Genomic DNA, 25,858 nt, shown 5'->3' with positions numbered 1-25,858 from the left:
AACAATAATAATAATAAGAAAATTAATGTTCATAGTGACATGGATTTTTTTGTAGTGTCCCTTTCATGTTACAGGAAATGACACTTATGTTCATTCAGTGCATTCAGTATATGACAAAAAGAAAAGTTATTGTTAATTATTAACAATGTATATAATATAGACAACAGCCTCCATAAGTGTTGAACATCATACAAGTAAAATAAAATATCAGTTGTTTTGGACATAAACACATGTTTGAGATATATAATGAACCCTGGCTCACTGCTGAAGGCTCTTGGGAAGCTCTCTCTCCATTGGTTAATCCAGGTGCCGTGTAACAGACGGAGAACGCCCTCTCCAAATGTCACAGGGAGCAGCTCACACGGCATTACACGTTATTAATCACCCTTTCACTGCCTCCGAGTCAGAAACCTCGCAAAACAGGAGCGAGAGATGCAGGCAGGGATGGGTAGCAGTGCTGGAGAAGGGTTAGGAAGCCACAAATAACTACCATCAATCATCCGGCAGTCAACATTTTCACATGGTGCGGCCGTGCCGGTATTGGCAACTCTCAAAGTGCTCTGGAGCGTTCTCAACAAAACAACCCCCTCGCTCAAACCACGCTGTCAGCAGGAATATGGCAGGTGCGGTAACTCCCACCACTCCAAATTAGGACCTGCAAGATTTGCAGAAAGTGTTTTTTTTCCCAGCGTAACTCAGGATAATTAGAAATGATATCAGAGGTGATGGAGATGTTAATAGCTTGGGAGGGCAGAGCGGTTTTGTTCTGGCTCTGAGACCCTACACCTGAAGAACTGGTCTCTGTTTGAACGTCATCAAAGACTAAACCCACACTTCTGCCCGTCTTTGATGAGATGCATATTTTTTTCCCACAACCTGATTTGACGACTGCTTCACAACTGAGCATCGAGAAGTTCCTGGTTTTCAGGAGAACTTCATGTCTTGGGAGTTTCTGAGTTCTTAAAAGTGCTCAAACCTTTCAAGTGAATGAAAACCACTGAAATGTCGAGTTTATAGGAGAGTATGTTTTTGAGTCAAGAATTTAAAGGAATTCCGACGGTGGCCGAGAAGTGCAAAACAAAATAACAGATTACAAATGCAAATCTAAAAAACAAAATAATTTAGAAAACACAACAACAAATCCGAAAACAAAACAATTCAGAAAACACAACAAATCCGAAAAACAAAATAACAATTCAGAAAAAACAAGGACAAACCCGAAAACAAAATAACAATTCAGAAAACACAACAAATCCGAAAACAAAATAACAATTCATTAAACACAACAAATCTGAAAACAAAATAACAATTAAGAAAAAACTACGACAAACCTGAAAACAAAATAACAATTCAGAAAAAACAACGACAAACCTGAAAACAAAATAACAATTCAGAAAAAACAACAACAAACCTGAAAACAAAATAACAATTCAGAAAAAACAACGACAAACCCGAAAACAAAATAACAATTCAGAAAAAACAACGACAAACCCGAAAACACAATAACAATTCAGAAAACACAACAAATACGAAAACAAAAATAACAATTCAGAAAAAACATCAACAAACCTGAAAACAAAATAACAATTCAGAAAAAACAACGACAAACCTGAAAACAAAATAACAATTCAGAAAAAACAACGACAAACCCGAAAACAAAATAACAATTCAGAAAAAACAACGACAAACCTGAAAACAAAATAATAATTCAGAAAACACAACAAATCCGAAAACAAAATAACACTTCAGAAAAAACAACGACAAACCCGAAAACACAATAACAATTCAGAAAACACAACAAATACGAAAACAAAAATAACAATTCAGAAAAAACATCAACAAACCTGAAAACAAAATAACAATTCAGAAAAAACAACGACAAACCTGAAAACAAAATAACAATTCAGAAAAAACAACGACAAACCCGAAAACAAAATAACAATTCAGAAAAAACAACGACAAACCTGAAAACAAAATAATAATTCAGAAAACACAACAAATCCGAAAACAAAATAACACTTCAGAAAAAACAACGACAAACCCGAAAACACAATAACAATTCAGAAAACACAACAAATACGAAAACAAAATAACAATTCAGAAAAAACATCAACAAACCTGAAAACAAAATAACAATTCAGAAAAAACATCAACAAACCTGAAAACAAAGTAACAATTCAGAAAAAACAACGACAAACCCGAAAACAAAATAACAATTCAGAAAACACAACAAATCCGAAAACAAAATAACAATTCAGAAAACACAACAACAAACCTGAAAACATAATAACAATTCAGAAAAAAACAACGATAAACCTGAAAATAGAATAACAATTCAGAAAACACAACAAATCCAAAAGAACAACGACAAACCTGAAAACAAAATAACAATTCAGAAAACACAACAACAAACCTGAAAACATAATAACAATTCAGAAAAAAACAACGATAAACCTGAAAATAGAATAACAATTCAGAAAATACAACAAATCCAAAAGAACAACGACAAACCTGAAAACAAAATAACAATTCAGAAAACATAACGACAAACCTGAAAACAAAGTAACAATTCAGAAAAAAACAACGATAAACCTGAAAATAGAATAACAATTCAGAAAACATAACGGCAAACCTGAAAACAAAGTAACAATTCAGAAAAAAACCTGAAAACACAATAACAATTCAGAAAAAAACTACGACAAACACGAAAACACAATAACAATTCAGAAAACACAACAAATCCAAAAGAACAACGACAAACCTGAAAACAAAATAACAATTCAGAAAACATAACAACAAACCTGAAAATAGAATAACAATTCAGAAAAAAACAACGATAAACCTGAAAATAGAATAACAATTCAGAAAACATAACGACAAACCTGAAAACAAAGTAACAATTCAGAAAAAAACAACGATAAACCTGAAAATAGAATAACAATTCAGAAAAAAACAACGATAAACCTGAAAATAGAATAACAATTCAGAAAACACAACAAATCCGAAAGAACAATGACAAACCTGAAAATAGAATAACAATTCAGAAAAAAACAACGATAAACCTGAAAATAGAATAACAATTCAGAAAACATAACCGCAAACATGAAAACAAAATAACAATTCAGAAAAAAACTACGTCAAACCTGAAAACACAATAACAATTCAGAAAACATAACGACAAACCTGAAAACACCATAACAATTCAGAAAAAACAACGACAAATCTGAAAACACCATAACAATTCAGAAAAAAACTACGACAAACCTGAAAACAAAATAATTCAGAAAACACAACAAATCCGAAAACAAAATAACAATTCAGAAAAGAACAACGACAAACCTGAAAACACAATAACAATTCAGAAAAAACAACGACAAACCCGAAAACACATTAACAATTCAGAAAACACAACAAATCCGAAAACGAAATAACACTTCAGAAAAAACAACGACAAACCTGAAAACAAAGTAACAATTCAGAAAAAACAACGACAAACCCGAAAACAAAATAACAATTCAGAAAACACAACAAATCCGAAAACAAAATAACAATTCAGAAAACACAACAACAAACCTGAAAACATAATAACAATTCAGAAAAAAACAACGATAAACCTGAAAATAGAATAACAATTCAGAAAACACAACAAATCCAAAAGAACAACGACAAACCTGAAAACAAAATAACAATTCAGAAAACACAACAACAAACCTGAAAACATAATAACAATTCAGAAAAAAACAACGATAAACCTGAAAATAGAATAACAATTCAGAAAACACAACAAATCCAAAAGAACAACGACAAACCTGAAAACAAAATAACAATTCAGAAAACATAACGACAAACCTGAAAATAGAATAACAATTCAGAAAAAAACAACGATAAACCTGAAAATAGAATAACAATTCAGAAAAAAACAACGATAAACCTGAAAATAGAATAACAATTCAGAAAACATAACGACAAACCTGAAAACAAAGTAACAATTCAGAAAAAACAACGATAAACCTGAAAATAGAATAACAATTCAGAAAACATAACGACAAACCTGAAAACAAAGTAACAATTCAGAAAAAAACAACGATAAACCTGAAAATAGAATAACAATTCAGAAAAAAACAACGATAAACCTGAAAATAGAATAACAATTCAGAAAACACAACAAATCCGAAAGAACAATGACAAACCTGAAAATAGAATAACAATTCAGAAAAAAACAACGATAAACCTGAAAATAGAATAACAATTCAGAAAACATAACAGCAAACATGAAAACAAAATAACAATTCAGAAAAAAACTACGTCAAACCTGAAAACACAATAACAATTCAGAAAACATAACGACAAACCTGAAAACACCATAACAATTCAGAAAAAAACAACGACAAACCTGAAAACACCATAACAATTCAGAAAAAACAACGACAAACCTGAAAACAAAATAATTCAGAAAACACAACAAATCCGAAAACAAAATAACAATTCAGAAAAGAACAACGACAAACCTGAAAACACAATAACAATTCAGAAAAAACAACGACAAACCCGAAAACACATTAACAATTCAGAAAACACAACAAATCCGAAAACAAAATAACAATTCAGAAAAAACAACAACAAACCCGAAAACAAAATAACAATTCAGAAAAAACAACGACAAACCCGAAAACACAATAACAATTCAGAAAACACAACAAATCCGAAAGCAAAAACAACGATAAACCTGAAAACACAATAACAATTCAGAAAACACAACCAATCTGAAAACAAAATAGCAATTCAGAAAACACAACAAATCCGAAAACACAATAACAATTCAGAAAAAACAACGACAAACCCGAAAAGAAAATAACAATTCAGAAAAAACAACGACAAACCCGAAAACACAATAACAATTCAGAAAACACAACAAATCCGAAAACACAATAACAACTCAGAAAACACAACAAATACGAAAACGAAATAACACTTCAGAAAAAACAACGACAAACCTGAAAACAAAATAACAATTCAGAAAAAACAACGACAAACCCGAAAACAAAATAACAATTCAGAAAACACAACAATTCCGAAAACAAAATAACAATTCAGAAAACACAACAACAAACCTGAAAACATAATAACAATTCAGAAAAAAACAACGATAAACCTGAAAATAGAATAACAATTCAGAAAACACAACAAATCCAAAAGAACAACGACAAACCTGAAAACAAAATAACAATTCAGAAAAAAACAACGATAAACCTGAAAATAGAATAACAATTCAGAAAACATAACGGCAAACCTGAAAACACAATAACAATTCAGAAAAAAATTACGACAAACCTGAAAACACAATAACAATTCAGAAAAAAACAACGATAAACCTGAAAATAGAATAACAATTCAGAAAACATAACGGCAAACCTGAAAACAAAGTAACAATTCAGAAAACACAACAAATCCAAAAGAACAATGACAAACCTGAAAACAAAATAACAATTCAGAAAACATAACGACAAACCTGAAAACAAAGTAACAATTCAGAAAAAAACAACGATAAACCTGAAAATAGAATAACAATTCAGAAAACATAACGACAAACCTGAAAACAAAGTAACAATTCAGAAAAAAACAACGATAAACCTGAAAATAGAATAACAATTCAGAAAACATAACGACAAACCTGAAAACAAAGTAACAATTCAGAAAAAAACAACGATAAACCTGAAAATAGAATAACAATTCAGAAAAAAACAACGATAAACCTGAAAATAGAATAACAATTCAGAAAAGAACAATGACAAACCTGAAAATAGAATAACAATTCAGAAAAAAACTATGACAAACCCGAAAACACAATAACAATTCAGAAAAAAAACTACGACAAACCCGAAAACACAATAACAATTCAGAAAACATAACGGCAAACCTGAAAACAAAGTAACAATTCAGAAAAAAACTATGACAAACCCGAAAACACAATAACAATTCAGAAAACACAACAAATCCAAAAGAACAACGACAAACCTGAAAACAAAATAACAATTCAGAAAACATAACGACAAACCTGAAAACAAAGTAACAATTCAGAAAAAAACAACGATAAACCTGAAAATAGAATAACAATTCAGAAAACATAACGACAAACCTGAAAACAAAGTAACAATTCAGAAAAAAACAACGATAAACCTGAAAATAGAATAACAATTCAGAAAACATAACGACAAACCTGAAAACAAAGTAACAATTCAGAAAAAAACAACGATAAACCTGAAAATAGAATAACAATTCAGAAAACATAACGACAAACCTGAAAACAAAGTAAAAATTCAGAAAAAAACAACGATAAACCTGAAAATAGAATAACAATTCAGAAAAAAACAACGATAAACCTGAAAATAGAATAACAATTCAGAAAACATAACGGCAAACCTGAAAACAAAGTAACAATTCAGAAAAAAACTACGTCAAACCTGAAAACACAATAACAATTCAGAAAACATAACGGCAAACCTGAAAACAAAGTAACAATTCAGAAAAAAACTATGACAAACCCGAAAACACAATAACAATTCAGAAAACACAACAAATCCAAAAGAACAACGAGAAACCTGAAAACAAAATAACAATTCAGAAAGAAAAATGACAAACCTGAAAATAGAATAACAATTCAGAAAAAAACAACGATAAACCTGAAAATAGAATAACAATTCAGAAAACATAACGGCAAACCTGAAAACAAAGTAACAATTCAGAAAAAAACTACGTCAAACCTGAAAACCCAATAACAATTCAGAAAACATAACGACAAACCTGAAAACAAAGTAACAATTCAGAAAAAAACTACGTCAAACCTGAAAACACAATAACAATTCAGAAAAAAACTACGACAAACCCGAAAACACAATAACAATTCAGAAAACACAACAAATCCAAAAGAACAACGACAAACCTGAAAACAAAATAACAATTCAGAAAACATAACGACAAACCTGAAAATAGAATAACAATTCTGAAAAAAACAACGATAAACCTGAAAATAGAATAACAATTCAGAAAACATAACGACAAACCTGAAAACAAAGTAAGAATTCAGAAAAAAACAACGATAAACCTGACAATAGAATAACAATTCAGAAAACATAACGACAAACCTGAAAACAAAGTAACAATTCAGAAAAAAACTACGTCAAACATGAAAATAGAATAACAATTCAGAAAACATAACGACAAACCTGAAAACAAAGTAAGAATTCAGAAAAAAACAACGATAAACCTGAAAATAGAATAACAATTCAGAAAACATAACGACAAACCTGAAAACAAAGTAACAATTCAGAAAAAAACTACGTCAAACCTGAAAACACAATAACAATTCAGAAAACACAACAAATCCAAAAGAACAACGACAAACCTGAAAACAAAATAACAATTCAGAAAACATAACGACAAACCTGAAAATAGAATAACAATTCTGAAAAAAACAACGATAAACCTGAAAATAGAATAACAATTCAGAAAACATAACGACAAACCTGAAAACAAAGTAAGAATTCAGAAAAAAACAACGATAAACCTGAAAATAGAATAACAATTCAGAAAACATAACGACAAACCTGAAAACAAAGTAACAATTCAGAAAAAAACAACGATAAACCTGAAAATAGAATAACAATTCAGAAAACATAACGACAAACCTGAAAACAAAGTAACAATTCAGAAAAAAACAACGATAAACCTGACAATAGAATAACAATTCAGAAAACATAACGACAAACCTGAAAACAAAGTAAGAATTCAGAAAAAAACAACGATAAACCTGAAAATAGAATAACAATTCAGAAAACATAACGACAAACCTGAAAACAAAGTAACAATTCAGAAAAAAACTACGTCAAACCTGAAAACACAATAAAAATTCAGAAAAAAACTATGACAAACCCGAAAACACAATAACAATTCAGAAAACACAACAAATCCAAAAGAACAACGACAAACCTGAAAACAATATAACAATTCAGAAAGAAAAATGACAAACCTGAGAATAGAATAACAATTCAGAAAAAAACAACGATAAACCTGAAAATAGAATAACAATTCAGAAAACATAACGACAAACCTGAAAACAAAGTAACAATTCAGAAAAAAACAACGGTAAACCTGAAAATAGAATAACAATTCAGAAAACATAACGATAAACCTGAAAATAGAATAACAATTCAGAAAACATAACGACAAACCTGAAAACAAAGTAACAATTCAGAAAAAAACAACGACAAACCCGAAAACACAATAACAATTCAGAAAACACAACAAATCTGAAAACAAAATAACAATTCAGAAAAAACAACGACAAACCCGAAAACACAATAACAATTCAGAAAACACAGCAAATCCGAAAGAACAACGACAAACCTGAAAACAAAGTAACAATTCAGAAAACACAGCAAATCCGAAAGAACAACGACAAACCTGAAAACAAAGTAACAATTCAGAAAACACAACAAATCCGAAAGAACAACGGCAAACCTGAAAACAAAATAACAATTCAGAAACAACAATGACAAACCTGAAAACACAATAACAATTCAGAAAACATAACGACAAACCTGAAAATAGAATAACAATTCTGAAAAAAACAACGATAAACCTGAAAATAGAATAACAATTCAGAAAACATAACGACAAACCTGAAAACAAAGTAAGAATTCAGAAAAAAACAACGATAAACCTGACAATAGAATAACAATTCAGAAAACATAACGACAAACCTGAAAACAAAGTAACAATTCAGAAAAAAACTACGTCAAACCTGAAAATAGAATAACAATTCAGAAAACATAACGACAAACCTGAAAACAAAGTAAGAATTCAGAAAAAAACAACGATAAACCTGAAAATAGAATAACAATTCAGAAAACATAACGACAAACCTGAAAACAAAGTAACAATTCAGAAAAAAACTACGTCAAACCTGAAAACACAATAACAATTCAGAAAACACAACAAATCCAAAAGAACAACGACAAACCTGAAAACAAAATAACAATTCAGAAAACATAACGACAAACCTGAAAATAGAATAACAATTCTGAAAAAAACAACGATAAACCTGAAAATAGAATAACAATTCAGAAAACATAACGACAAACCTGAAAACAAAGTAAGAATTCAGAAAAAAACTACGATAAACCTGACAATAGAATAACAATTCAGAAAACATAACGACAAACCTGAAAACAAAGTAAGAATTCAGAAAAAAACAACGATAAACCTGAAAATAGAATAACAATTCAGAAAACATAACGACAAACCTGAAAACAAAGTAACAATTCAGAAAAAAACTACGTCAAACCTGAAAACACAATAAAAATTCAGAAAAAAACTATGACAAACCAGAAAACAAAATAACAATTCAGAAAACACAACAAATCCGAAAACACAATAACAATTTAGAAAAAACAACGACAAACCTGAAAACGCAATAACAATTCAGAAAAAACAACAACTCCGAAAACAAAATAACAATTCAGAAAAAGCAACGACAAACCTGAAAACAAAATAACAATTCAGAAAACACAACAAATCCAAAAGAACAACGACAAACCTGAAAACAATATAACAATTCAGAAAAAAACAACGATAAACCTGAAAATAGAATAACAATTCAGAAAACATAACGACAAACCTGAAAACAAAGTAACAATTCAGAAAAAAACAACGGTAAACCTGAAAATAGAATAACAATTCAGAAAACATAACGATAAACCTGAAAATAGAATAACAATTCAGAAAACATAACGACAAACCTGAAAACAAAGTAACAATTCAGAAAAAAACAACGACAAACCCGAAAACACAATAACAATTCAGAAAACACAACAAATCTGAAAACAAAATAACAATTCAGAAAAAACAACGACAAACCCGAAAACACAATAACAATTCAGAAAACACAGCAAATCCGAAAGAACAACGACAAACCTGAAAACAAAGTAACAATTCAGAAAACACAACAAATCCGAAAGAACAACGGCAAACCTGAAAACAAAATAACAATTCAGAAACAACAATGACAAACCAGAAAACAAAATAACAATTCAGAAAAAACAACAAATCCGAAAACAAAATAACAATTTAGAAAAAACAACGACAAACCCAAAAACAAAATAATTCAGAAAACACAACAAATCCGAAAACAAAATAACAATTCAGAAAAAAACAACGACAAACCTGAAAACACAATAACAATTCAGAAAAAACAACCAATCCGAAAACACAATAACAATTCAGAAAAAACAACGACAAACCTGAAAACACAATAACAATTCAGAAAAAAACAACGACAAACCTGAAAACACAATAACAATTCAGAAAAAACAACCAATCCGAAAACACAATAACAATTCAGAAAAAACAACGACAAACCTGAAAACACAATAACAATTCAGAAAAAACAACAAATCCGAAAACACAATAACAATTCAGAAAAAACAACGACAAACCCAAAAACAAAATAATTCAGAAAACACAACAAATCCGAAAACAAAATAACAATTCAGAAAAAACAACGACAAACCCGAAAACACATTAACAATTCAGAAAACACAACAAATCCGAAAACACAATAACAATTCAGAAAAAACAACGACAAACCCAAAAACAAAATAATTCAGAAAACACAACACATCCGAAAACAAAATAACACTTCAGAAAAAACAACGATAAACCTGAAAATACAATAACAATTCAGAAAACACAACAAATCCGAAAACAAAATAACACTTCAGAAAAAACAACGACAAACCTGAAAACGCAATAACAATTCAGAAAAAACAACGACAAACCCGAAAACACAATAACAATTCAGAAAAAACAACGACAAACCTGAAAACGCAATAACAATTCAGAAAAAACAACGACAAACCTGAAAACACAATAACAACTCAGAAAAAACAACGACAAACCTGAAAACACCATAACAATTCAGAAACAACAACGACAAACCTGAAAACGCAATAACAATTCAGAAAAAACAACGACAAACCTGAAAACACAATAACAATTCAGAAAACACAACAAATCCGAAAACACAATAACAACTCAGAAAAAACAACGACAAACCTGAAAACACCATAACAATTCAGAAAAAACAACGACAAACCTGAAAACGCAATAACAATTCAGAAAAAACAACAACAAACCTGAAAACACAATAACAACTCAGAAAAAACAACGACAAACCTGAAAACACCATAACAATTCAGAAACAACAACGACAAACCTGAAAACGCAATAACAATTCAGAAAAAACAACAACAAATCCGAAAACACAATAACAACTCAGAAAAAACAACGACAAACCTGAAAACACCATAACAACTCAGAAAAAACAACGACAAACCTGAAAACACCATAACAATTCAGAAAAAACAACGACAAACCTGAAAACGCAATAACAATTCAGAAAAAACAACGACAAACCTGAAAACGCAATAACAATTCAGAAAAAACTACGACAAACCTGAAAACACAATAACAATTCAGAAAACACAACAAATCCGAAAACACAATAACAATTCAGAAAAAACAACAACAAACCTGAAAACACAATAACAATTCAGAAAACACAACAAATCCGAAAACACAATAACAATTCAGAAAAAACAACGACAAACCCAAAAACAAAATAATTCAGAAAACACAACAAATCCGAAAACAAAATAACAATTCAGAAAAAACAACGACAAACCTGAAAACACAATAACAATTCAGAAAACACAACAAATCCGAAAACAAAATAACACTTCAGAAAAAACAACGATAAACCTGAAAACACAATAACAATTCAGAAAACACAACGACAAACCTGAAAATACAATAACAATTCAGAAAACACAACAAATCCGAAAACAAAATAACACTTCAGAAAAAACAACGATAAACCTGAAAACACAATAACAATTCAGAAAACACAACGACAAACCTGAAAATACAATAACAATTCAGAAAACACAACGACAAACCTGAAAACGCAATAACAATTCAGAAAAAACAACGACAAACCTGAAAACAAAATAACAATTCAGAAAAAACAACGACAAACCTGAAAACACAATAACAATTCAGAAAACACAACGACAAACCTGAAAATACAATAACAATTCAGAAAACACAACAAATCCGAAAACAAAATAACACTTCAGAAAAAACAACGACAAACCTGAAAACGCAATAACAATTCAGAAAAAACAACGACAAACCTGAAAACAAAATAACAATTCAGAAAAAACAACGACAAACCTGAAAACACAATAACAATTCAGAAAAAAACAACGACAAACCTGAAAACACAATAACAATTCAGAAAAAACGACAAACCTGAAAACACAATAACAATTCAGAAAAAACAACGACAAACCTGAAAACACAATAACAATTCAGAAAAAACAACGACAAACCTGAAAACACAATAACAATTCAGAAAAAACAACGACAAACCTGAAAACACAATAACAATTCAGAAAAAACAACGACAAACCTGAAAACACAATAACAATTCAGAAAAAACAACGACAAACCTGAAAACACAATAACAATTCAGAAAAAACAACGACAAACCTGAAAACACAATAACAATTCAGAAAAAACAACGACAAACCTGAAAACACAATAACAATTCAGAAAAAACAACCAATCCGAAAACACAATAACAATTCAGGAAAAACAACGACAAACCTGAAAACACAATAACAATTCAGAAAAAACAACGACAAACCTGAAAACACAATAACAATTCAGAAAAAACAACGACAAACCTGAAAACACAATAACAATTCAGAAAAAACAACGACAAACCTGAAAACACAATAACAATTCAGAAAAAACAACGACAAACCTGAAAACACAATAACAATTCAGAAAACACAACAAATCCGAAAACACAATAACAATTCAGGAAAAACAACGACAAACCTGAAAACACAATAACAATTCAGAAAACACAACAAATCCGAAAACACAATAACAATTCAGAAAAAACAACCAATCCGAAAACACAATAACAATTCAGGAAAAACAACGACAAACCTGAAAACACAATAACAATTCAGAAAAAACAACCAATCCGAAAACACAATAACAATTCAGAAAAAACAACGACAAACCTGAATACACAATAACAATTCAGAAAAAACAACAAATCCGAAAACAAAATAAGGGGGCGTTTCTCAAACTTTCATTGTCATTTTCATTCCCCTTTAAATTCTCTCCTCCCCACATAAAAAAAATCCAATTTAACACACCTCTGACTGTTTTTTTTTTTTTTTGCATTCCTATTTTCTCAAATAGCAAAAGAAAATTGTCATGATAGTGTTTTCACAATAGTGTTTACCGTCACTCCCATAGACGCTGTATTAGAAACACCATCGCATTAGCATTAACTACTTTTTTGTAATCTGATTCAAAGGTAATATAGCCTAATACAAAGTATAGTGTTGTAAATGTACATGCATTTTTTTTTTTTATTCCATACAAAGGGCAATTAATTTCATACAATACATTTAAACTGAGCTACTTTAAGAGCATCTCCGAACTTTCTACTGCGAGTCTGCTGTTTTCTGACTTTTTTTTTTTTTCGGATTTGTAATTGTGTTTTCTGACTTGTTATAATGTTTTCAGAATTGATGTTGTGTTTTCTGAATTGCTATTTTGGTTTTTAGATTTGCATTTGCATTTGTAATTTATTATTATTTTTTTTCCCAGAATTGTGATTTATTTAGGTCACCGTAAACTCCTCTCCCAAAACTTAGCGTTCACTCACAACACTTTTGTGATGGAAATGATATGAGATGGGAGCTGTATTTCAGTGCCTTCACAAGTGTATGCAGAGTTTCTTGGGAGAACCCAATACTTTTAAAAGAAAATGCAAAAGTTTTTCGAGAGGATGCAAAGTGTCTTGGGGGAACGCAATACTTTTGTGAGAGAACGCACAAATTGTTTTGAGCAAATGCAAAAGCATTGAAATATTTGATCCTCACATCTCCCATTTTTGTTCCATCACTATGTCTCTCAAATATATCACAAATATAACACCTACTGTGTTATGTGATTTTTTGACTGTGTGTGGTTCTTCTAGGAAATCTTCAGAAAGGTTTTGTGCTCTACAGAAGAACCAAATAACATACAAGTTTGTAAATCCTGATATGATTTTCATTTTGAGGTGAACTTTTCCTTGCAGGCCGGTGCAGCAGAGACACTAGGGGGCGGCAGAGGCTGTTGTGTTTGTCTGATGGATTCACAGACAGGAATTTCTCCCACAAAGATCCTACTGAACCAGAAAGGTCAGGCACAGTAGCTTGTTGGACTACTGCAATATTTGTGGTTTAGTAGTTCAGTAGTGTGACACCTGACTGATTGGTTAAAGCAATCTGTATTAATATTAGCACCTTTGTGAGGGAACTCAGTAAATGTGTGCGGACACACACAATAAATGCCCACTCTCTTTTTATTTACGAATTAATTTGTAAATATACATGCTATCAATTTAAGACACACAATCTATCTATCCGTCTATATATAGATATAGATACAGTATATACATATATTGTTTTTTTTCATGGACACTTCTTAATCAGAGACAGTGTTCTGTACTACTGGTTTCAAGATGCATAACAGCTCTCATTCTCATTTTAACTGAAACACCCTGTAGCTCAAATGGTAGAGCATGGCGCTAGCAATGCCAAGGTCATGGGTTCGATTCCCAGGGAAAGCAAGAGCTGATAAAATGTAAAAAAAAAACTAACTTCAATGTAATGTAAGTCGCTTTGCGTCTGCTAAATGCATAAAAAAAAGAAAAAAAAACCCACACGCGCGCACAAGCATTTTCGCCAGTGTGATGCTACTCTCTCACTATATATTCACATGCTGTTATCTCAACCCTACTGTAAAAAAGATAGCAGGATTTATAATGGTCCTGTGAAATATACACAATGCATTCTTCTTGTAAAATTATATTTTGCAGGGATCCTTGTGGCAAATTCTAAGAGACATATCTAGAACATGTCACTCCCAATTCAGGGATATCGTTGATTCGCATAGTTTTGGAGACATATACAGTGAAGTAAAAACATCTACAGTAAACACTTAAAGAACAAAGCTGGACAGATTGTTACTGTCATCATTATTAAAATAGTGTATTCCCACAAGTGATGTACATCTGATTAGAAACCAAAGCACATACTGTATAACATATGAAAGACAGCTACAGAAATGCTTCACTAAAAATCTATTGCTAATTCCATTCATAAATAAGAACATAAAAGAAAGTAATAATCTGTGCATATGTTTTGCCACTATATGACATCCAACTTTCCCCTCTCAATTTAATTACTTTTTTCCCTCCCAGTTGTGGAGACTTCAAAAAATATGAATCAAAATGTATTAATCTAAAAATAAACAGAACAAAATCCCTCTAATAGGTTATTTGCTATTAGAATACATTTGTACTTGAACCTAATATGTATTTTACATTTCTTTAAGCAGAGCCTCTTTTCTGTAGGTTGGGTTTTGTTTTTCAGTACTTCTATATTACAGTAATTATACACATATAATGTTACAATTATACAGATCATAACATGATCATTTTGTTGCTCAATTTAGTGTCTACTGAATGATAATTTATCTTGGATGTTATTTATTTGTATTTATTTGCTTTCACAGTTTTCTACAGACTCTGTCTGTAGAAGTTACATTTTAAAATGGTTTTGCTAATTCCACATCTAATTTTGACTTGTTCCTGTATTTCACATCCATATAAAAGTATCATATTTATGACTGTGATCTGTTTCTTTAATGTCATGAAGTGTTGTGCAAACACGCAGTTTTTCACAGAGCAAGGCTGAGAGTAAAGCATTATTCTAGTAGAAAGATAAAGTGCTTTGAAATGCTTTAAAATACGCAGTACAACCCTAATATATGAATGTAAAAGTGTATTGAAATAAAAACATTGTAAAGATGTTTCATGTCTCTCTGCACTAAAGATGCGTGTGAATCAGTTGTGTTCCTGCTGTGTGAAATCATGTTTCACATGAACAGATTCTAGCAGGAGAGAATGAATTATTGATCATCAGCAAGATTTCCTGCATAGCGTGAATAGTGTTCATTCACGACAACCTCAATAAAATCATCCAGCTCGATGCGTGAGAACGTCCTGAGAATCTGAGCGTACAGATGAGAGCGGAGCTCACCGTTCCTGGAAAGATTTGCTAATCGGAGAGAGTGACATTATTAAAGCACTTTCTTTCTCTTCTCTCTCTTTCCAGCTTTAAATAAGGATTTAGATCATATCATATCACATTCAAATAAAACAAAACATGACGTTTTTCAATTCAACTACATTTGACAAATATGTGAGCATCTTCGTGTAAAAATCATTTTTGCCAAGTTTGTATATTTCTGCTTTTTCATTCTGTGTATCCCGTTTTTAGTGTAATATACTGTATGTGGTGCATTCTGTGTACTGTGCAATGCAATGGATTTAATCATATATCTGAATCACTTCGTATAGTCTAAATATTATGAGAACACCTGAAAATGTTTCACTTATCAATAACGCTTCTAAACACTTTGGTATATTCTGTCATAATTTCAAGCACATTTTCTGCATATGCTGTAATAAACTGAAGTACGTAGGCTGAACGTCCTCTACAGCAAATGCAGTAGCAGTAGATTTGTAATACGATATGATGTGCGTGTCAGCAAGATGAAGTAATGGCTTAGATTTGACTTTTACAAATCCCCCTTTTATCAATCAAACAGAAATGCTTGTTTGTTTGCAGCACACAATTGAACTGCATTTTTATCTAAATGTGTTACATTTTGGTTTATTAAAAGACCTTAAAGTGTCTAAAGTTGCATCTGTGCAGACAGTGTAAAGCGGGCGAAGGCTTTATTTAGGAGATAGTTATGTATCGACATGCATGGTGTTGTCTGTGGTGAGGCTGAGATGAGTGAGCTGGAGTTACCTGAAGGTCCTGCTGGAGTCGTTACTGTCTCTCTCTCTCTCTCTCTCTCTCCTCCTTATGCTACTGTCAAAATGAGCCTCTTAATTCTGCCGAGTGGTTAAATAGCTCTCTCTCTCTCTCTCTCGCTGCCTCCTGTTTCAGCACTGCTTGAGAGAGAGAGACTGCAATATTTTCGAAGTGTTCAGTCTGTTCTCTGATCAAATGCTCTCAAACTCTTCTGCACAGAGTCTTTTAGTATTAATGTGCTGCTTTCATTCAGAGAAACAGTCTACAGGATTTTATGTCATTCACACTCAATCTTTACATACAGAATATTAATTCAGAGACTTAAAATGAAAAAAAAGTTTTCTCTTTGCTGTTGTGAAATAATATTTAAAGTTACAAAACCAAATTTATTTAATGATGTTTCATAGCCATAACATATTAATATTTTGGTAACACTTTATTTTAAGATGTTATTGTTCCATACATTACATGCACTTACTATGATAATAACAATTAATTATGCATAATTACATGCAAGTAACCCTAAGACAAATCCTAATCCTAAACCTAACCATATAGTAAATACAAGTAGTTAATAAATATTACTCAGCACTTATATGTATAATTACACCGTACCAAGACACCTTAAAATAAAGTGTAATCAATATTTCGAATGCAACCCTTACATGTCAATAAATGTGTAATAACATTGTAATTACAGATGTAACAAATATGATAATCCTGAAAAAAATAATGAGCTAATTTAGTTTTATAATGTGTTGATGTTATGATCTTGCAATAGCCTGCTTTTTGTATGAACAAGAATTTTAGCTAGTTATTTTTGATCAGACCAAGAAACTTATTGTTGCTAACAAATAGAAATGGCGAAACACTGGTCTTATTTTTTTTTAGATACTAGAGTGGCATTTTTTTTTTCTTTCAATTTTAAAAAATCATATATTGGTTAATTTATGCTGTCAGTGACAGTAAACACAGAAAGCCGTGTGTTTTTCTTGACACTGGCAGGTGTGTGTCAGTCAGAAGCAGGTGAGAGTAAACACCTGCTGCTCCGCTACTCAACTTCACACACTAAACATTACCACTGCGAGATTGAAGATTTTCTCATTCTCTTTGCCTCAGTTCAACATCTACATCCTCAAATGAAAACTACCAGTTGAAGACATTAGTTATGTCTTTGAGTTACGAGTTTGAGCCGTAGCACAGAAGCACATGACACACTGCACATCTGTGGAGGATGCAGGTTCAGGTTTGGCTGGTGTCTCATGTCCTGAGAGAGAGAGAGAAAAAAGAAAATATATGGCTGTTTTGACTAAATGTGACATTTAGAGAAGGTGTGTGTTGGTAGTAATTAGGAGATACAGCATTAATAAGTTATTGATGTTTAAAAGTGATTTGAGCAGCCTGAGCAAAATAAGTTATTCATGCTTTCTGACGGATATAAAATAAATAAGGAATTACTGTGTATCTCAGTTGCCTGTTCTGGTATTTTCCCAATACATAATTTTTTATATACAAGTCCTTTCAGGAATTAAGTGGTAGGAACATAAATATAAATTTAAAATAAATTATTCCATTATAACATAAAAACATTGCATTCACTTCATTGTAGGAAACACAGATGTGCAACACTGTCACAATCTATTTGGAATACTGTTCAAAAGTTTGGGGTCACTACAATTTTGCGATTAATAATTGTAATATTTTTGCTCAATATTTTTGTGGATGGTACTGGAAAATGAACTGGATTCAAACTCAAATGCCCAAATATAAATATCTTATAATGTGTGCTAGACTGCTCACAGTAGCATGGTATTGTACCTTGAAGTACTATGAAAACAATAGAGTATGAATACTGTATGTTAATCATTCGGTTCCAAGTTTTCTAATATCATCTTGAAAAAAGGTAAGCTGTCAGCAGTACTATTTGAAAAAGTACAAATATGCATTATTTAGGTACTGTACAGTACACGTTAGGTACAAATATGTAAATTTTAGGCATAAATAAAAGATACAAAGTTGTACTACAGCCTACACCATCATCCTAGTAACAGTAACTTTTACCACAGTACTCTGTGAATTACCTCAAAAAGTGCTTCATTTAGTTTCCATAATAATTTAAATATCTTAACGTATGCCAACCAGTGGAATAATTAACCAAGCAGTCTCAAATGTGTTCCCGACTCTTATATAATATAATCTTTTGTATGTGCGAGATGTGATTTGATAGGAGAAAGCTCAGTTCTCCAAGGACAGATAGGAGTGCAGCCTTTCAGTGCTTTAAACGTCATTCAGCCCCGGAAACGGCGCAAAGCGGCTTCACACCAGGATCTGATGAGGAAGAGAAGGACAGATTTGAGAAAGAAAAAGAGAGAGGGAGGAAAAACTTCAGACATCAGCAGAAAGAGATTTTTCTCGAGATGCTGTTGTGTGTGTGTGAGATTGAACTAGATGATGAGTGTGTTATGTTGGGCTCATTTTCTCCTTTTCTGTCTTTTCTCGAATATTCAGTCCGCTGGAGGAGTGTTATGAGTGCGTTTAAGTGTGTGTGCAGCATTGTGAGGGTGAAGTATTAATCTTGCTTGTCACACCAGCCCAGATGTAGAGAGGTCCGCTAGAAGCACAGAGCTGGACTCAGCACTCTCTCTCTCTCTCTCTGTGTGTGTGTGTCTAGATGGGTTCACTCAGATTTCATGGTTTCCAGTAAAAGAGAGATCATATGAGACCAAACACAGCAAATTAGCTAATGATATAGGCAGAAGGGGCCCTCGAACAAAGCCCAGTAGTCACAATTAAGTCGATATGTGATGCCCTACGCTGTTTACAAGATATATCAACATGCGTCCAAAACGCCAACCAGCACAACAGACGGCCAGATATGCTGCTCTGTAGGTGTCTGACGGAAGGACGCTTCGCCGAGTTTAGGATACCATGCACGGGTCGACAGATCCTGAGCCACGGGACGATCATGCTGATGTGTGAAGAAGCATCCGAACTCATTTGGGATGGCAGCGATTTGTCTCTGTTTGTACCTCATTATGCTAAAAAAGCAGCCAAACTTGTAGAGGAGTGCAGAAAAACAAGAGGCCAAGCTGCTCTCACATATGGCGGAGAGCTGCTAAATAATCTGTGGTGTTCTTTAATGCAAGCTGATACCTGTGCTTATCAGGGAGCGAATTACAATAGGCTACCGTTCCTTCATTAACAAATAACTACAAAGGTAACGTAATATTAACATTCTAGGTAACACTTTATTTTAGGGTCTCTTAACTAGTTGTTATTAGCATGCATATTACTAGAATATTAGTCATTTAGTAGTAATTAAGCACATATTAATGCCTTATTCTACATCCCTAATCCTACACATTACCTAAACTTAACAACTACCGCACTAAATATTAATTAGGATTTTTTTTTATATCAAAATACTCTATGCAAATAGTGAGTTCTTCATTTATCGTGACAGTAATTAACAAGTGTTATTGTTATTAGCTCATAAGGAGTTAGATAATTGTCACAACTTCACAGTGAGCGAGGAGACAAGGAGACAACTTAAACAAACAGACTTTAATAAATAAAAAGGCAAGGAACACAGGGAGCGCAGGAGACACAAACGGACGCTAGACACAGAAAACACTGGGCTTTAGTAACAGAAACTAAACGAGGTAATTAATCAAACACAGGTGGAGACTAATGAACTAATAATGATTCTATGAGGACAGGAACAGGAACATAACCAAATATGGGCACGACACACATGAGGGGAAACTAGGTCACGGAGCACATGGGGAGGAAAACAAACACAAAACAGTCCATAGGTGTGACAATCATACTTTTTACTTTATTGGCCATAAATAGTTTTCACTTTAAATCAGAAAGTGTCATAAATGCTTTAAACTAACTATTATTGAACATTAATTGCATTATTAGTAAGAGTTAATTCATAAATACGCTAAGTCTATCTCCAAAGCTAAACATAAGATCATTGTATGCTTTTGACATTTTTCTAAAGTTCTGGATAATTTATTTTGATGGATATGGTAACACTTGAATACTTAATGATCTTCTCATTAAAATACTATTCAAATAATTGGAAATACGGTTACACTTTATTTTAAGGTGTCCTTGTTACAGTGTAATTATACATTTATGTATTGAGTAATATTAATAACTACATGTACTTACTACATGGTTAGGGTTTGGTTTAGGGTTACTTGCATGTAATTATGTATAATTTATTGTAATGTTTTTTGGCTGATGTCCCTAAATGTTCCAGTAGACTCCATGACTCTCTGGGAGAAGCTGTGTTTCCGTCATTTAGTAGCAATAATTATGTGGAAAAGTGAAATGAATACAAATAAGTGTGAAGTTTAGTGGGATGAATTACAAATTCATTTAGATTGTATTATAAATAATTTTTAGGCTATCCAAACTTCATTTGGAAACATCTAAGAATGTTATGAATATAAGAGTAAACTTACTCGTTGTCCCGCCTTATAAAGGTTAATTACCATAAAACAGTAATTTTCTTGTTTGAACCAGATAAAAACAATCTGAATTTTTTGGCTCATTAGGATCCATATAGAAACAGAACATGCTGGATCTGTCAGCACTGTGTCTTTGAGCAGTGTATAGTATGTACAGTATGCAAAGCTTTCTCCTGCTATTAGACACCTTGAGTAAAAACACCTGCTACAGTCTATTTCTGGAGTTTGAATACTGTTAAGAATGGCTCATAAAAATCATATTCATTTCCACTTATAACACAAAGCACTAGAACTTAAGAAGTAAAACTGTTCATGAGTATATCATGTTAATATTTAAACCTGCTGTTAATAATACTAAACTGTCAAGCTTGAAATGTGAAAATAATGAGTTTTTTTCCTTATTAAGTTTCTTTTTTATTCAAAATGACACAATTAGTGATCCTTTTAACAATAATATTATAACTGAGGTGCTTATTGTTTGTATGATTTGTTTTTATTCTTCAAAATTTGCATATACTCTATCTGCATGTTGTAATACAACTAACAATATAGCGATATTTAATAGAAAAATATTGTTCAAAATGTTATTAAACACTTATTACAAAGCATTATACAGTAGAAGTGTCATGCTTATTTTATATTTGATAATAATACCAGTTCATTAGTTACTCCATTTAATGTTATTTATTTATTATTTAGCTATATGACACTACTTCACTGTAATTAATCTGTTAGTTTATGCAAGGCTAACTCTAAACTCAAAAAGACTTCAAGTGAAGGATTAGCATTGACTCTCAAATTGACAAGCTTTCATTTGTAAGGGGAAATGGCTTCTATTAGATACATTTTCTTATACTAATTGTAGTTCAGTATTAATTATTGAACTGTGAATTCAATTAGTGTCAGAAATCAAATGTTAATGAATTTGTCCTGTTTGATCATTTACTTGTAATAAGGCACACAGCACAATCACAGGCTGATTCTCCTGCTCTTCTCTCTCCTATACTGTGCACTGTTCCCATCCAGAGACACACTCGAATTAAGTCATTTTGATTCATAACTACACGAAAAAGATTAAAAGCACAAGGCTGTTCTGTGAGGGGAAAATGAAGCCGTTAAAACCCGGTCCCTCTTCACTGTCAGTTTCTCTTTGGTGTTATATGACTGTATCTATTATAATACAGCTTATCTAATCTAAAAGGTCATCAGATCATGTGATTAATTTGGCAGCCGTAGACACCAGTGCGCTAGTTTGCCTCGTAATCGCTGTTCCTCGCACAAATGAAAATCGAGCCTTTTCATCTCTCTCAAGCTCTGAGTGAAAAATTACATCTGTAAAACACACACAAAAAGATCAATTTGAACATCTACAATCATTCATGGAACATGGAAAATCTGTTTCTAATTCAGAACCATTTCCATTAAAAAAAATACTAGAATCAAATGCTTTTAATGACTTTAAGCAAACCATAGAGAACCAAAACATTCTGAACGTTCTCCATCTCTTCTGAATCTATGTGCCAATTAAGGCAAAAGAGATGCAATTTTAGTTGTGATTGTGCACTGAATGTGATGAGAAACACTGGGAGCCACGAAATAATACAAGCCGTGAAGTCTGATTAGCAAACTATTGACACTATATTCATTTCATGAATTTATTAAAAAGACTCACAAATCACAGGTTTTGAATCAGTTTAACAACTCACTGACTGAATCAAAGCAGTTCTTGACTTGTTAACTGATTTCATGCCCAGCTCAAAATTAACTGATATCTATGCACTTAATGTGTACTTAATACTTGTGAGATATAAATCTGCACTAATTTTTCATATGACGGTTTGTAGTTAAAATACACATTCAGTAAAGGGTTTTGGGTTACACTTTATTTTAAGGTGTCCTTGTTATAGTGTAATTATACATTTAAGTACTGAGTAATATTAATTAACTACATGTACTTACTACATGGTTAGGGTTACTTGCATGCAATTATGCATAATGTATTGTTATTATAATAGTAAGTACATGTAACATCTGTAACAAGGACACCTTAAAGTGTTACAGAGTTTTGTAATGAAAATAATACTAAAATATGGTACCAAAAACTACTATGTTGTTTTGTATATCAAAATAAATATACAGTGTAAAGAACAAAAAAACTGTGACATTTACAGTCAATGTGGATGCCAGGATTTTACTGTAAAAATACAGCAGAAACATTTTAAGTTTTACAGGTTGAACTTAAATTTACAGCTCTAAAATGTGGTGTTTAACAATGAGGTGGTAAAGATACAGTACTGTAAAGTGATGAATGATGAATCAAAATAAATTTTAGGTAAATATAATATACAGTAAAGAAAGAGAACAGACTCATACACACCAATACAAAACACCATAATAGAAACACACGACACTTAAATAATGCAATAAATATTAACTTAACAACAAAATATGTAACATAAAACCCAAGTGTATTTAACCGATGAGAAAAAAATAAATAAGAAGAAACAGTTATTTCTATGAAAAGTCATCAAATGTGAAGTGTTACACAGACAATTCTGGGAATGTAAGTTTACAGTTTTTCCACTGTAAATTATAAGATGACTTGCACTTTTTTTTCACTTCCAAAAATGGTACATTTTTAAATACAACAGGATTTTAGTGTGAAATTAGATGAAACGTCCTGTTAGATCTATAACAATTTTTCACCACATAGATTAAGGGAATTTACAGTTAACCAAAAAACATTTTTACTTTACAATTACAATCATTTTCAGCAAAGAGCAACTATACAGAGGCTTTTGTAACACAGTAATTATGATGCGGAACTGGATTCAGAACATAATCATTACATTCCTTAGGATTCTGTTCACTATCATGGCTTTTATACCGTCTTAATATTTGTATATGCTTTGTTTTAAAAAAAAATATACACAGCATTTATACTTTCTTTTAACATTTTTATATGTTCTTGTCTAGTACATGAGTAATCTGTGTACCAGCACAATTAATGCAGATATCATCAGTATTTTTTTCTGTCTCCTCCTTTTTAAGTATCTTAATCTTTATTTCCATCCTCTCGCTCCTCCTCAGCCCTGTGTTTCCTCCCCTCTGCTGGTGCGGCATTTGATTCTGTGCAAATTAATTGCTCATCATATGGGATGCGACACGCGATTAGTCTCAATCCAGATAATAGTGTGAGTGTCTTCACCGAGGGAATGCGCTGCCAATTTGCTCGGCGTGCATCTGCCAAATGACTCGTGTTTACACACTGCATCCCTCGAGGGAAGTTTGTCACAATGTGACTTCTTACATTTCAATAAAGCCTTGGCTCCTCAGATAGACAAAGACACACAGACTCATTCTCCCCTACGCCGCACTGCCAGCAGAACAATCTCTCTCACAGCAGTCCCCAGGTGTTCCCGTCTCACACCGGCTTTTGTGTGAATGCTGTGCTGTGATTATATACAAACGCAAAGTTTGTAACATTGCGTTTATCTGTGTCTCTACTGTTTATATCTGTGGTTCTCTGGTTTTGCTTCAGGACCCTGATGTTACTTTTGGCATTTAATGGTGATGATGACAACATACCAAACCCACAAGATGTTTTAAATGTACAGTGCCTTACGAAAGTATTCTTTTTTTCATGTTTTATTTTGCTGCCTTATGTAAAGTGCTTTAAATTACTTTTTCACATCAATCTACATTCCATACAATATAATGGTTAGCAAAAAAAAAAAAAAAGGGAAAAAAATAAAAGTTTTTAACATCTTTGCAAATTTATTGAAAATAAAAAACTTAAATGATTCCATTGCATACGTACTCATGCCCTTATCTGGGACAGTTGGAATTTAGCTCAGGAGCATTCATATTGCTTGTAGGTGTTACTAGTAGTAGTAGTAGACAACTTTATTATCCCCGTGGGGCAGTTGGGTTTGCAGCACAGTTGCAGCACTAGACTTTGAGTGAAGGTGTCACGTATCCTGTGGGTGTGCCCTGGTTGGCCACCAGATGTCACTGTCTTGTCTGAGCACATGGGTTAGTGTTGTGATTGTGCCATGTGTTCCCCTGTCGATTGTTTGACCCCGCCCTCCTTGTTATTCCCTGATTGTCTCAGTGTGAACACCTGTTCCTCCTCGTTTGTCTCCTTTAAATGATCCTGGTGTTTGCAGTCCTGTTCGGCCACATTGTCTAACGTGATGTGCAGTAAGTCCTGTGGTTTTCTAAATCCTGATCGTTGTATTGCTTAGTCTGCCTGTTTTTCCCCTCGGGGTAATTTATGTTGTGTTTTTGTTTCTTTTTATTATATTAAAACCCATCATTCCCCTGCGCATGAGTTCTCGCCTCTTCTCTCTGCAC

The sequence above is a fragment of the Barbus barbus genome (assembly GCF_936440315.1).
Source record: "Barbus barbus genome assembly, chromosome: 41".
Classification (NCBI taxonomy): domain Eukaryota; kingdom Metazoa; phylum Chordata; class Actinopteri; order Cypriniformes; family Cyprinidae; genus Barbus; species Barbus barbus.
The sequence above is the reverse complement of the archived record's forward strand: the minus strand, read 5'-3'. Positions refer to the sequence as shown.